Raw genomic sequence first — 12,439 nt, 5'->3', positions numbered from 1 at the left:
GGGTAAATATTTGGGAACGCTCCGCAGGTGAGTTGAGTAAAAGGGCAGCGGGACGTGTTTACGGCAGGAAGAAGAGGAGGAAGAGGAGGAGGAAGAGGAGGCTGATTCAGTCGGAGTGTGTCGGTGGACTCCTCTGTGTGATCTCCAGCTGCCCACGCCGTAATTAGAAGTGAGAGGTTATGTATTTTTGTAATGACCTGACAGCGTATTTCCACTCTTCGCTCCGAACGTCGGCCTAATCAACATGGTCACACTGTTTCTGTGGCGGTGACAGCTCTCGCCACAATGGCCGTGACCAAACAAAACGTCACCCATTGGATGGATGAGTGTGTGTGTGTGTGTGTGTGTGTGTGTGTGTGTGTGTGTGTGTGTGTGTGTGTGTGTGTGTGTGGGTGTGTATGTTTTTGGGTGGGCTTCGACTTCAAGCCAGTTCAGCCCCTCAAATTCTCCTCTCAAAGGCCTGATTGTCTCGCCTGGATCATTTACATAGAAGTGTCATATAGCTTTAATAGAAGACACATACACATAGATTGAGCCTTGTGACCTTCGCTGTGTCATGAAAAAGCAGAAAGGTATTTAATCTGGATGAAAAAAGCATAATGTTTAGTAAATTTGGCCCCAAATTAAATGAAAACCTCAGACTTCCACACCCCAAAATAACAAAAATGCAAAACTGATCGTCTTGTTCTCACACATTTCCTTGGTCTTCCACTCAGTCACTAAAGATCCATCTGTGTAAAAGTTGTGTGTTGCACCAATTCAGATGATTAAAACTCCAGAAATCAGTCAAAGTTAAAAATTAGATCCTAAATGCTTATTCACAATTGTTAGTGCACAATGGAAATCATGCACTAACAATACTTTAAGGCAAAAAGAAGTGACATTAACTACAACACACCAAATGATGTTGTGTTATTAGAGCATTAACTTTAATTTGTTGGTTTGAATGAGCAACTCAGTTTGAAAACTAACATAAAAAACTGGTTTTTATTTTGAACATTTAAATGATCAACAACTGAAAGACGTGAGGGTGAGAAATTATGCTTCGCTGTTCTTTTAATGCATCAACTTTGATTATGAAAAGTTTACTTGTGAAAAAAAAAGTTCTGTCTAGTGAAAGAAGATAAGAAAACAGGAAATTCCAATCAAGTTTATTTGTGTGGCACATTTCACCAACCAGGCAGTTCAAAGTGTTTTACATCAAGAAAACGTGAAGACACCATAAACACATCAGATAGTCAACAACTGCGAAACCAGTAACAGACATTTTGTCAGGTGCTACGGTTACAATCATCAACACACAAGAAATAAATCTGACCTTCATTCACAAAAAATTAGAAACATCTTTGGAGATGCCTAACAGGCACAAAGCCTGCATGTCCAACGAATCCTCAAAACCTGTAGCGTCTGAGAAAGTGAGCGATGTCATTCTGGCTTATGCAGCTCTGCACGGTATTATTCTGGACAGTTTGGCTTCATTTTCCACTCTGGAGCGTAAAGAACTGAATAAGAAGGCTCTCGGAGGACGGAACCAAATCCAGCGTTTAAATTTAACGTTTCTGCTAAACATTTTATCTGTCCTGCTATAAGCTGAAGCTCTAAGTAAGAATCTAAGATGCAGATTTGGTTTGTGTCTTTTCATGTGTCATCAACAACCTACTGAAAGTGCTGACTCTTTAAAATCTAAGCCGTCTTTATCTTTTCTCTTCACCCATTTCAGAAATTCTTTGGACAAATGCCACTGCAACTACAAATATAAAAACTTTCAACTTCGTCTTTGGCTGCCAGATTTATCAACATCCAGTTATTTACATGCTGGGTCAGTCATTTTACACACGGCTTCGTAACTGTATGTGGAATTTATGTCTGCGCCGGTTTTGATAAAGAAAGCTCAGTGAAACCAAAGAACACGTTTCAGAACTTCATTCAAAGCATGTAATCTTGCAGAATAAATTTAACATAATGACACAAACAGCATCTCTGACATATTTGGCTCATATATAAATGAGGTGTCAGGCATGCATTTAAAGGAAAAGCTGTTTGTGAATTTATAGAAAAAATACTCCTGCGAAATTACAGAAATAGATGGATGTGTTTGCACCAACATATCATTAGTGTTATTAACTCTGCGAGAGAAGCTGAGAGTTTTGATGGTAATTAGGACGTTCGCTACAACTTCCACAGCTCATCAGGGCCTCAGAGAAAAATGAGAACACTCAGAAATCTCTCGCTATCTCATCAGTTTTTATCATTTTTCATTGCGTTTGGGAAATAAATCGTCACAAAACAGTTATTTTAGAAAAATACAAACTTAATGGTGGCCAGAATCCTAAAACCCAGCCTGCAAACATTTCTCTAGCGCCTCCCGACATGCCGCTGAAGTGAAAACACACTGAAAAAAAGAGACTAGACTTTCATTATGAGTTAAATTGTTTCACGTAATTGAATTAAGTTTGTCAAGCTTACTTTATTTAACATGAGAACTTAAATTTCCTTTCTCCTTTACTAACAAATTAACTAAGATTTTTAAAGTTGGATCACCTGTTTCTTCATATTTCCATTATCTTGTGTTGTAAAACCAGCTGATTTCACAACACAAGATATGTTGTGTATTGAAATCATATTTTAACAACGAGCCATAAATAAACAATGTTTAGCGTTTAATACACTTGCAGATTTAGGAGTGTTTGCACCGTTGGTCGACATGCTGTCAGGTGAGATGTGTGGGATCTCCTGTTGCTTTAATCGCCCTTTGTGCAGGAAGTCGCTCAGCTGATCCAGGAAGGCTCCTGTCTTGGAGATGTGTAACCCAAACTGACAGGACTGTGTGGGAAATCAGCTTTGGCCGAGGGCTTCACGGATTAGACCCTATCTGCTGTTCTCCCTGCGGGCCGCAGCTCAGACCACAAACCCTGAACCCTGAATCTGCGCTGAGCCACAGGTGGGCTCAGAGGTCACCGAGGATTGGAGGTGTTTCATTTAAGACGCCAAAACAATTTCCCTGTGACCCGCAGAGCGCCTGCTCTGGAAGTCCTTCCCTGACACGGCGCAGAGACATGTGACACCGATGAACCGGCGTTAACCCGCGGGGGTTGAGGGGGGACGACGGCCTGATCTGGGCCTCACATGCTGAACGGCGGAGAGCGTGGCGGTGAGCGTCATGCACAGTCTCTGGAAACATCACAATCACATCAGAGCGGTAATCTGCAGCTCTGACGAGCATTTCAAGGCCACGGAGGTTCTGGTATCTGCAGAGCTGCAGCGTTCTGTGACTGAATGAAATATAATCAAAAAGTCAGAGCTGTGTTTTATACAACCAATCAGAGCCAATCAGTGCGAGCCCAGTGGAAACTGGAGGGCAGAAGGGGTTTAAAGGGGCCCCAAAAGAGCATGTTCCTCATCAGTCTCCCCGGCTCAGCGCTCTGTTTGGATTGCTGTGTTTGGATAAAGCAGATTGCTTTGCACTTAACCCTGTAATGTATGCAAAACTATTCTCCTGATAATTCTCTTTAGGCCCGGCCGCTCACCGCTCTGGCAGATGCCATAAACGAGACGCAGCTTGGAGAAAAATGGCACGTAATAAATAGTGACATGGCCGTCCAGGGGGGGTGTTTGCATCTCTACAGGCTGCCTGTCCCGAGCGCTGAACACACAAACACACACACACTCAGACGTGTTTCAGTCATATCGTGGATTCAGCTCCTGAAGTCAGGAGAGAGTCTTCTGAATCAAATCGTCACTCAGTTGAAGTAAAATAAAAGGTGTAGATTTAGAAAAAAGTACATGAACATGATATAAAGTATTATTGTTAGATTTCGGCAGAGGTCAGTTTCAAATGGTGCTTTTATGAAACAGCAAAAGGTTTTGTGAACAGCAAGTTTTTCATAACTTTAGACAGATTTTCAGCCTTCGATCCACTTGGCTGCAGAGATAAAAGTCTTATCTTCTGTGTCTGAAAATCTCTCCTTTGGTGATCCGTTCAGTCCTGAAGGGTTCTGTTATGTCTCAGCTCACAGCAGAAATATCCATCCTGCCTCCTCCATTTTTTCCACCATATTTTCTCTCCACATTCACCGATGCATTCACTGAACGACCTGAATGTGAAATAAAACTTCTCTATTTTCTTTTGAGTTTGTGTCGTTTTAGACACGGAGGAGGTAGCTGTATAGCTTTCTCAGTTTCAGTTATTTTCCTTTTTGAAAGTTGCACTTAAATACAGAAGTTTTTTTTTCCGAAATGTTGCGAAACTTGAATATTTAACGCAAACTAAGCAAAACTAAACAGACAAGATCCCATAGAGAAACAGGTTGAACTGATAATGAACGGAGAAAGACAGGGAGTTTAACTACTGCCATGATGATGACTGAAGGAAGACAGATGCACAGATTGCAGATGGATGACGGGTGTTAGGAAATGAAGGTGTTCCTCAAAGGCTGGTGTCCTGCAGCTTTACCTCCTTGTCGACTGAAGTTCTGCAGAATCCTGATATAAACCCAGTGATGTGATCAGGTGACACAGACACACATCTAAAAAGTTAAAGGTGCAACAGCAGTTGAAGTGAGCAACCCCAGCTTTCAAGTACTGATAATATCCCGCAACGTTCCTGCATCTCTGCTTAAAAAAAGCCTAAATCAATGGCTGAGTTCTCTCATCAGCCTTCATTCAGCTCTGCAGACGCCTGGTAAAGAATAATAGTTCTTTTGATTCAGATGTGCTGGAGAAAAAATACATCTAGAAGTTGCAGAATAATAGCTCTCCGGGACTGAATTTGGACATATCTGTTAAAAAATTACTTTAGTTCAGGGGCTGAACACATCTGAGTCCAGCAGCTAAAACGCAGTCAGGTTCTACAAAGTCCAATTAATGACCTAACTGTTTGATTCAGATGTTGAAGGAGATATAAAAGTAGCAGGAATCCAGCCCTAGAGGTGCAGTGTTTAATCTGACACCATTGCTTTACTGAGGTGTTTTAAAATATCTTAATGTTTCTTAATGTTTCTTAATGTTTCTTGTTTCTGTAGTTTTCTGTTTTAAAGCTGTAAATCAAAGTTAAACCAGCAGATGGCAGCAAAGAACAAAAGAAAGGACTTGAACGTGGAGACTGAAACAAAATCTCATCAGAGAAATATTTTTCCAGTTTCAGAAAGCAAAAAGAGAAAAGGAGGAGCTTGATCTCATATATTACTGTCTGCTGAACTTTATTTACAATCATTTGATGTTCTATTAAAATGATTAAAGAAAACTATTGATGCAAGCTGAGAACGCTTCCGTGGATTGACAGTTCCTCTGTCTCACCGCACCACGACTGCAGAGAGGAGCTGAGCTGAGCTGAGTGGGAGATTTCACATCAGATTTTCAGAGTGGGGTTACATCATATATCTCCTGTGGCTCAGCATAGCAGGGAACTGAGCCTGCAGCACATCAAATTATCTTCCAGAAGGAAAGCGAGGATTTGCAGATGTCACTGAGAGCCGTTTGATGCCAGCTGAAGAGTGGCGATGATCGGAAACAAACTGTCCAACTTATATCCAAATATTTTCAAGAGATTTTAAACTTCCCCCCATTTCGTAATAATTGAGAACCTGGATAAATCGACCTGAGTGGTGGATTAGCTTCACTTCATTCATCAGGTGCGAGTAGATCCACCTGTCAACAGAAAGCACCAAGATGCCTAAAGAAAGGACTAATGAGGCTTTTGTTGCAACATCAACACTGAAGAAATGATCTACAGCAGACATTTGTTTCCTCTCATCTCAAACGTTTCCTCATTATATCTCGCTGACTGATTTCATTTTATCTCCTCCAAAATCTTCATTTTCTAGCCATTCAGAGATCATTATATACTGCATAACTTGATTCCCTTTGAGTTTAAGGTTGCAAACTGGTGGTCAGACATTGCAGCAGGGTTTTCTGGTAGAGAGCAGAGTAGTTTGTTCTTTCAGTCAGAGGAAGCCGTACAGGTGATGAAGAGGCAAAGTAGCTCCAGACTTTTCTTGCCACATCAATACTAACTGCAGGTATGATGTTGTTTTTCTTAAATGTTATTAATTTGATACCAAATTCAATGAGACTTTGGTCTCATCAGTCGACTGAATATTTTCCTAAAACTTTTGAGAAATTTCAGACTGTTTTTGGTAAATGTAATGGCGTTTATGTGTTTTGGTCAGCAGTGGTTTTTTACTTCTCTATAAAGATTCTTCATTGGGTTCCCTTGAGTTTTACACATTTTCTTTGTAATCCTTAACAGGCTGATTTATGCCAACAAACTTGATTTTTCTTAAATGAAGCGATGATGTGTTTCTCTGAGATACTGTATCCTCCCACTTCAAGTTGTCAGAGACATTCTTCTTCACCTGAAAATAAATCAGGGTGTGGCTAGAAAAACTGAACTAAAAACTGTGGTCAATTGCAATTATTTAGCTACTTTACAAACAGCGTGATTACTTTTTCGCAAAAGGCCTAGTTAGGTTTTCTCTGAATAAAATCATATAAAAACTGCTTTTGAATTTACTCAAGGTTATCGTTGTCTCTTTCCAGCTGCTGAAGTGAAAATGGTGACGGAGTTTGAATCAATCAATCAGATTTTATTTGTATAGCACATTTCAGCGGCAAGGCATTTCAAAGTGCTTTACATAATTAAAATAAAAACAGGAATAAACAGTGAGAAAAAGAAAAGGATTTTGAAAAAGATTAAAACAAATAAAAAAAATAAATAAAAAAGATAAAAACATTAAAACCTCAGTTTTAGCTAGAGCGCCATCTAACAAGGGTACTCACACCTTAAAACCTTCATTAAAACATAAACAGTGAGAATAAGGAAATAAAAAGTAAAGATAAAAACATTAAAAACATCAAAGACATCAAAACCGGCACTCTAATCCTAATTTAACCATAAGCAACTCTAAACAGGTGGGTTTTAAGTTGATTTTTAAAGGCACCCAGTGTTTCAGCTGTTGAACATGATATAACGAAGAACAGGCCTAAAGTTTAGCATGTCCTTTTACACATGCATGTGTAAATCATTCATGGAACTCAAAACATTAAAGTTTTACACCAAAAGATAAATACAAAGAAATCAGCAACCAAAATAATGAAAGAACAAGGAATGTCTTATTTTCTGCCTGCATTTTCAGTAACTTTACGCTGGACAGTAACTGACCCCTCTACCTACAGCAACACAGTTACACCGTTATGCCTTTAGGTGGCACTAAAATTCAACATTACAGCTGGTTGGACTTCAGACGCTCAGCAGGAGGCCAGAATGACGAACTTTAAGGTGTTTCCTGTCTGCAGGGCTTAATGTATGACCAGCAGGAACATGTCTTTAACGATGGCAGAATGTGAGCTGTGCGTTCAGCGTTGGGCTCTGTCAGTCATCAATTATCTTCATTCTGTGGAGTTTAATTGGCGAGATCTCCGGCGGAGCTGAGGATCAGTGGGATCAGTTAGGCCTGTGACAGCTGCTGAGAGGGTGACAACGTGTTCACACATCCGTCAGTGATAAGTGGAGACGGTCACACGTTCGTCCTCCTCTGCATCTGTAAATTGATCCCTGCTCTGCGCAGGAAATGGATTGGTCGATCAGACTGTTCTATGGATTCTGCTAAGACTGAACGAGTTTGCAGAGTTATCGGTCGGCGTCATAAATAAAGTAGATGAACACTGCATAAAGAAACTGCAGTGAGATATTTGACATGCGAGTTGATTACTGATGTGCTTAATGTGTTTTTAATGAAGCACAAGGAGTAAAATCTACATTTAATTTAAACAAAAACAGTGGAAACGGATTGACCTGTCCAGGTTGGGTCCTGCCTCTCTCTTCTGTGACCCTGCAAAGATTAGTGGATGTTAGTGGAAATTTAGAAAATAACTCCTATGTTTGTGTAACCTGGGCAAAAATGTTAACTCCCTTTTTAAGCAACAGGTAAATTCACGTGAAGCTTATTATTTTCATCCTACTGGAACTTAGAGAGGGTTAAGATATTTAAAAAAAGTGATCCTCAGTTTTCAAGGTTTCAAAGATCTTTGGCAAACATGGAAATGTGGAGCCAGAATGTTGGATGAGATTCATATAAGAAGGTAGTGACTAGTTAGAAGTGACCAGACTGAACAAACTGAACTTGTCTGCTTGCTGTTCACATTTATGCAAGAAATGATGAAGTTTTGTTGAAGTGAAAATCATCGACCTCTGCTCGGCAACTAAGAGTGACAGTTCATTAGGGGAAACTCATTTCTTCATTTTAATTTTTTCCATTATCAGCAGCTATAGACAATGGATGGATGGACAAGAGTGGAGTTAATATAGTTTTGTTTAAAACTTTCTCGAGAGTCTATTATGAGAATTATGTATATATNATATATATATAGAAGCATATATTGAAGCAACATTGAAGCGTGTTGCTGGGTTTGAGGATCTAAACAGGAACACCAGAGGCTGATAATGGTACAGGACAGAAAACTTGCAGAACTGCTGAGAGGTAGAAATATGGAATCCTATTAGTAAAAAAATTTAACATGATAATATGTGTCTGAATCCGACAAGTCAGCTTTAAATTGAAAGAGTACATGCAGTCCTGACCTTCTCTTGATAAAAAAAAAAAAAAACAAATAAAAACTTCTAACAAGAGTTTCACTGTACTCAATTTTTGTTGACTTCGATGTGAGTAAAATTACTATAAAGTGACGCTGTTCTTATTTGATAACAATTATTACTCTACCATCTCTGGTTGTGTAAGGTAAATGGAAACCTCTAATTTGAGCAGATTTGAAATTGCATAGTTCCTCTGCTTTTTTGTTTGTGCTTATTTTTAAAAGTTTGCAAGTTATGTTATAATTTTCTCTGTCTGATAACCAAAAATAAATAAATAAATAAATAAATTGGACATGACAAAAACAATCTCTTCATCAGTTCCTTTTTTATTCTTTTTTTGAGTAGCTTTTGACTGATTTTTTTAATGACCACTTTTTCCTTTCACCTGAGTAATATTACTTTAAAGTCATTATTTGCTCACTAAGATGTGTAGGTGGCATGGGACAAGATAACTCAAAAAACTGTTTATGATTTAGTTTCCTCAGTGGTAGAATGCTTTTAATGTTAGAAAAAGAAAACTTAATTAAAACACTTTTTTTTGTTTTTACTCTTTCCTCCCTGAAATGCAGAAGCAGGGACATATTACCAAAAAAAACGATGCCGATGAGACTAGCTGACATTGTTTTGACATAAAAGTCATCTTCTAACTGCTTCGGAGTTGGAGCTGTGTGGGTACCAGAGGAGTATTTTCCTCTCGCTGTCGGACTGCTTTAGGATCAGCCGGAGGAAGAAAAGCTCAGCACCAGCAGCTATCTTTACCCTGTTGTACTGCTGCAGTCTGAGGTGAACCACCCACAGTCCTCCATTTCAACAATAAATCAGAGTTTTCCTCCAGGGCAGTTCAGTTACAACGACTAAACAGCAAGGGAGCCTCTGCATCTTTTTTGAGTTGTTAGAGGTTCAGGAGGGAACGCGGAAGCTGCAGGAAAACATTCAACTAATAAAATCCCTTTTCAGGCGTCGTATTGATTGGAAAAGGAGCAGATTGTGTCCTGAAAATTTAGAAGAAAGGGCAGGAGAGTTCTTAATTCCCGCTAACAAGCTGGAATAAAAGTGAAGCTGACAGAGTATAACAGCTTTTCTCTCATAAATTAGATCAAGCAGAGACGAAAGCCGCCTCGCGTGGTATCGATTGTAGAAACTTTAAAGTTTTCTTCCTTAAAGCATAAAGGGACATTTTGGATTACAGGAGCTATCTCTGCAGATTGCAGTTGGGGTGAGAGCAGCTTTTAGTGAGGAGGCTCTGTTTGTTGGAGAGACAACCAACAAAAAGGCTTCCAATGATTTCAAGTTTCTCTACCCAGAGTCAATCCCAAAGAGAAAATCTACTTAGAGTGCTCTGCTCAGATCCAACTGCCAAAAACAGATCAAGTTGTGGTTTATTGGATGAAGGAGATCCTCCATTCTTGACACAATGTTACAAAAACAATGGAGCCAGAAACCAAAAAACTTCCCAACGAGTCTCTTGTTGTTGCTCCTCCCATCTGTCCTGACAAACTGAACAGAAACTGAACTCATGAGGGACTTCATCTATCAAGTCCTTGTTTAGCTTCTGGAAGATCAGCTTTGCAGGATGGGGCCTTTTCATGCACTAGTTCCTCCGGTTTCCACCAGATATTTCAAGCTGGACTGAGATCTTTAGAGTTTATTAGTCTGCCTTTCCTTAAAGTTTGAACCATTTTTATCCAGTCATACTCTGTCTATGACAGCTTCTTGTTGGCCACTGGAGCCTTGTTCTCTTCTCTTCAGCTGTTGATGTTAATGGTTCTAGTTGGGTGTCTTCTTTCAGCTGATTTCTCACATTTCGCTTGCAGACTTTGTTTTGTGTTTCTGCCATTTTTCGTGCCTTTTCTGCTTTCAGAGCAGCTCTTGCTCTGATTTCTTCTCTGACGTTTTCCCTGATGGATGTTTCTGCTTCCAGCCTGAACATTTTGAGAACAGTCAACGTGTTTCTCAATCTTTTATGTCGATTTCACTTCTTGAAGAAGTTGTATACTCCTGTCCATTGTTTTAAGCCAGCAGCTCTGTTGATGAGGTTATGTTTCCTGTCAATGGCAAAGCTGTGACAGCTTGTTAAAATAATTAACTACAGAGTCCTTTGGTGAGTCTGAAGTTAATTACTTCTTCCTCTCTTTGCCTTTCCTGTGGATTCCCAAAAGGCTCAATTCTTGGGCCTCTTCCTTTTTCATTGTATCTGATTCCTCTGGGCTCCATTTTTTTTATTTAACACAAGTGTGCCTTTCCTTTTTATATTGTTTATTGCCAGTTTTATTTTCCCCTTTAGCAACAGGAATCCATCTCGATGCAGTCAGTCATTGTTAGAAGGTCTCAAAGAAAGTTTCAAGCCTTTTAAAAACACATGAAAAACCTTGTGTAATTCTGTAAAAATTCTGTAATTTACACGGATATTTTTCACTTTTTCATCTCATTATCATTTACCTACAGCTCTTATTTATTTTATGGCCTACTTGACCTTTTTCAAATTAGTCTTGCATAAATAATACACTTAATTTATTTACTGTATAATCTATTTATTATGTACTTAATTAATTTATTACATCTAAGATAGTAATTAAACAACTTGTTCTCAGTGTTTTATTGATTCAGGATCACTTATTCATTCATTTGAATTTGTATGTATTTTCTTATTAAAATATTGATTCACTACATAATTTATTTTTTAGACTTTTAATTAAATTAAATTATATTCTAATTATTTGTTTGGCCTTTCTTAATTACTCTAAAATAAATCAACTAATTAATAAATAAATCAGTTAGCTTATTCATCAATATATATGTGTGTTTATTTGTTTATATTCTTTTGTCTTTCTTCTAAATAGGATCTTGATCTCAATAATGAGGTAAAAACAATCCATTTCTATTTATTTATTGTGATTATGATCATTATTTTTACTCTTATTGTTCCATCCATCCATCGTCTACGTCGTCTCACCCTGCAGTTATTGGCTGAGAGGCGGAGGACGCCCTGGACAGGCTGCCTGTCCATCACATGGCAGCTTGGAGACAAACAGGACAAACAACCATGAACATAACATTGTTATTAGACCACTGGACATTTACAGACCAAGTCTTTCACCCAAGTCGTTATTTTTGACACAAACAATCCCTCATTTCTGAAAGCATCACCAGAACATTTATAATGCAGAGCACATATTTAGTTTTATCCACCCTTTTCTTTCAGCTCTTAGGCTGTGAATCATTCTTTTAATGTTAACTGTATTTCAGGCTCCTCATCTTGTTTGTCCTCGGTATAAAGCCTAATGTGTTAGTCTGTATGATCTGACCTTGTTTCAGCAGCCACTACCCGAAGGTGTTTGCTGTTAAAAAAGAGTAAGTGCCGACATCAGCGAAGCAGTGTTTTTATCATAGACGAGGGAAAGCGGAGGTTATCGTGAAGATGTGCAGTCGTGTTGATTCCTCATCACCGAGCTGCAGATCTTAATGTTGTTGGAAAGTCTGATTGCAGGTGAACTTTTTGCAAACTGCTTTGCTCTCAGATGGCGAGCTTCCAGCCGGGCGGCGTTTAGCGGGGGTTTGTCTGATGAATAATTGCCTCTGCTGGGCACCCCGGGAAGAATCAGCACTAATAACCGTTTTAATTTAAAACAAAGCATCCTATTAATCTCAGCGGCGGGGCCCCCGACTGTGCAGATGAACCCAACGTGCTACAAATGAACCTCGGTGAGTTTAAAAGCTGCAGTACAGGAACGTACAGTGGGAGAAAGTGTCTGATTGGGTTTCAAGCTGCTTGAATAACTCTGGCTGATGAATAATAAAAATGTAACCTGATGAAAAATGGTGTAACAAAGTGTCTGAACACAGATATCT

The sequence above is a fragment of the Poecilia reticulata genome, linkage group LG22 (genome assembly GCF_000633615.1).
Source record: "Poecilia reticulata strain Guanapo linkage group LG22, Guppy_female_1.0+MT, whole genome shotgun sequence".
Lineage (NCBI taxonomy): Eukaryota > Metazoa > Chordata > Actinopteri > Cyprinodontiformes > Poeciliidae > Poecilia > Poecilia reticulata.
Note: the sequence above shows the minus strand (reverse complement) of the source record.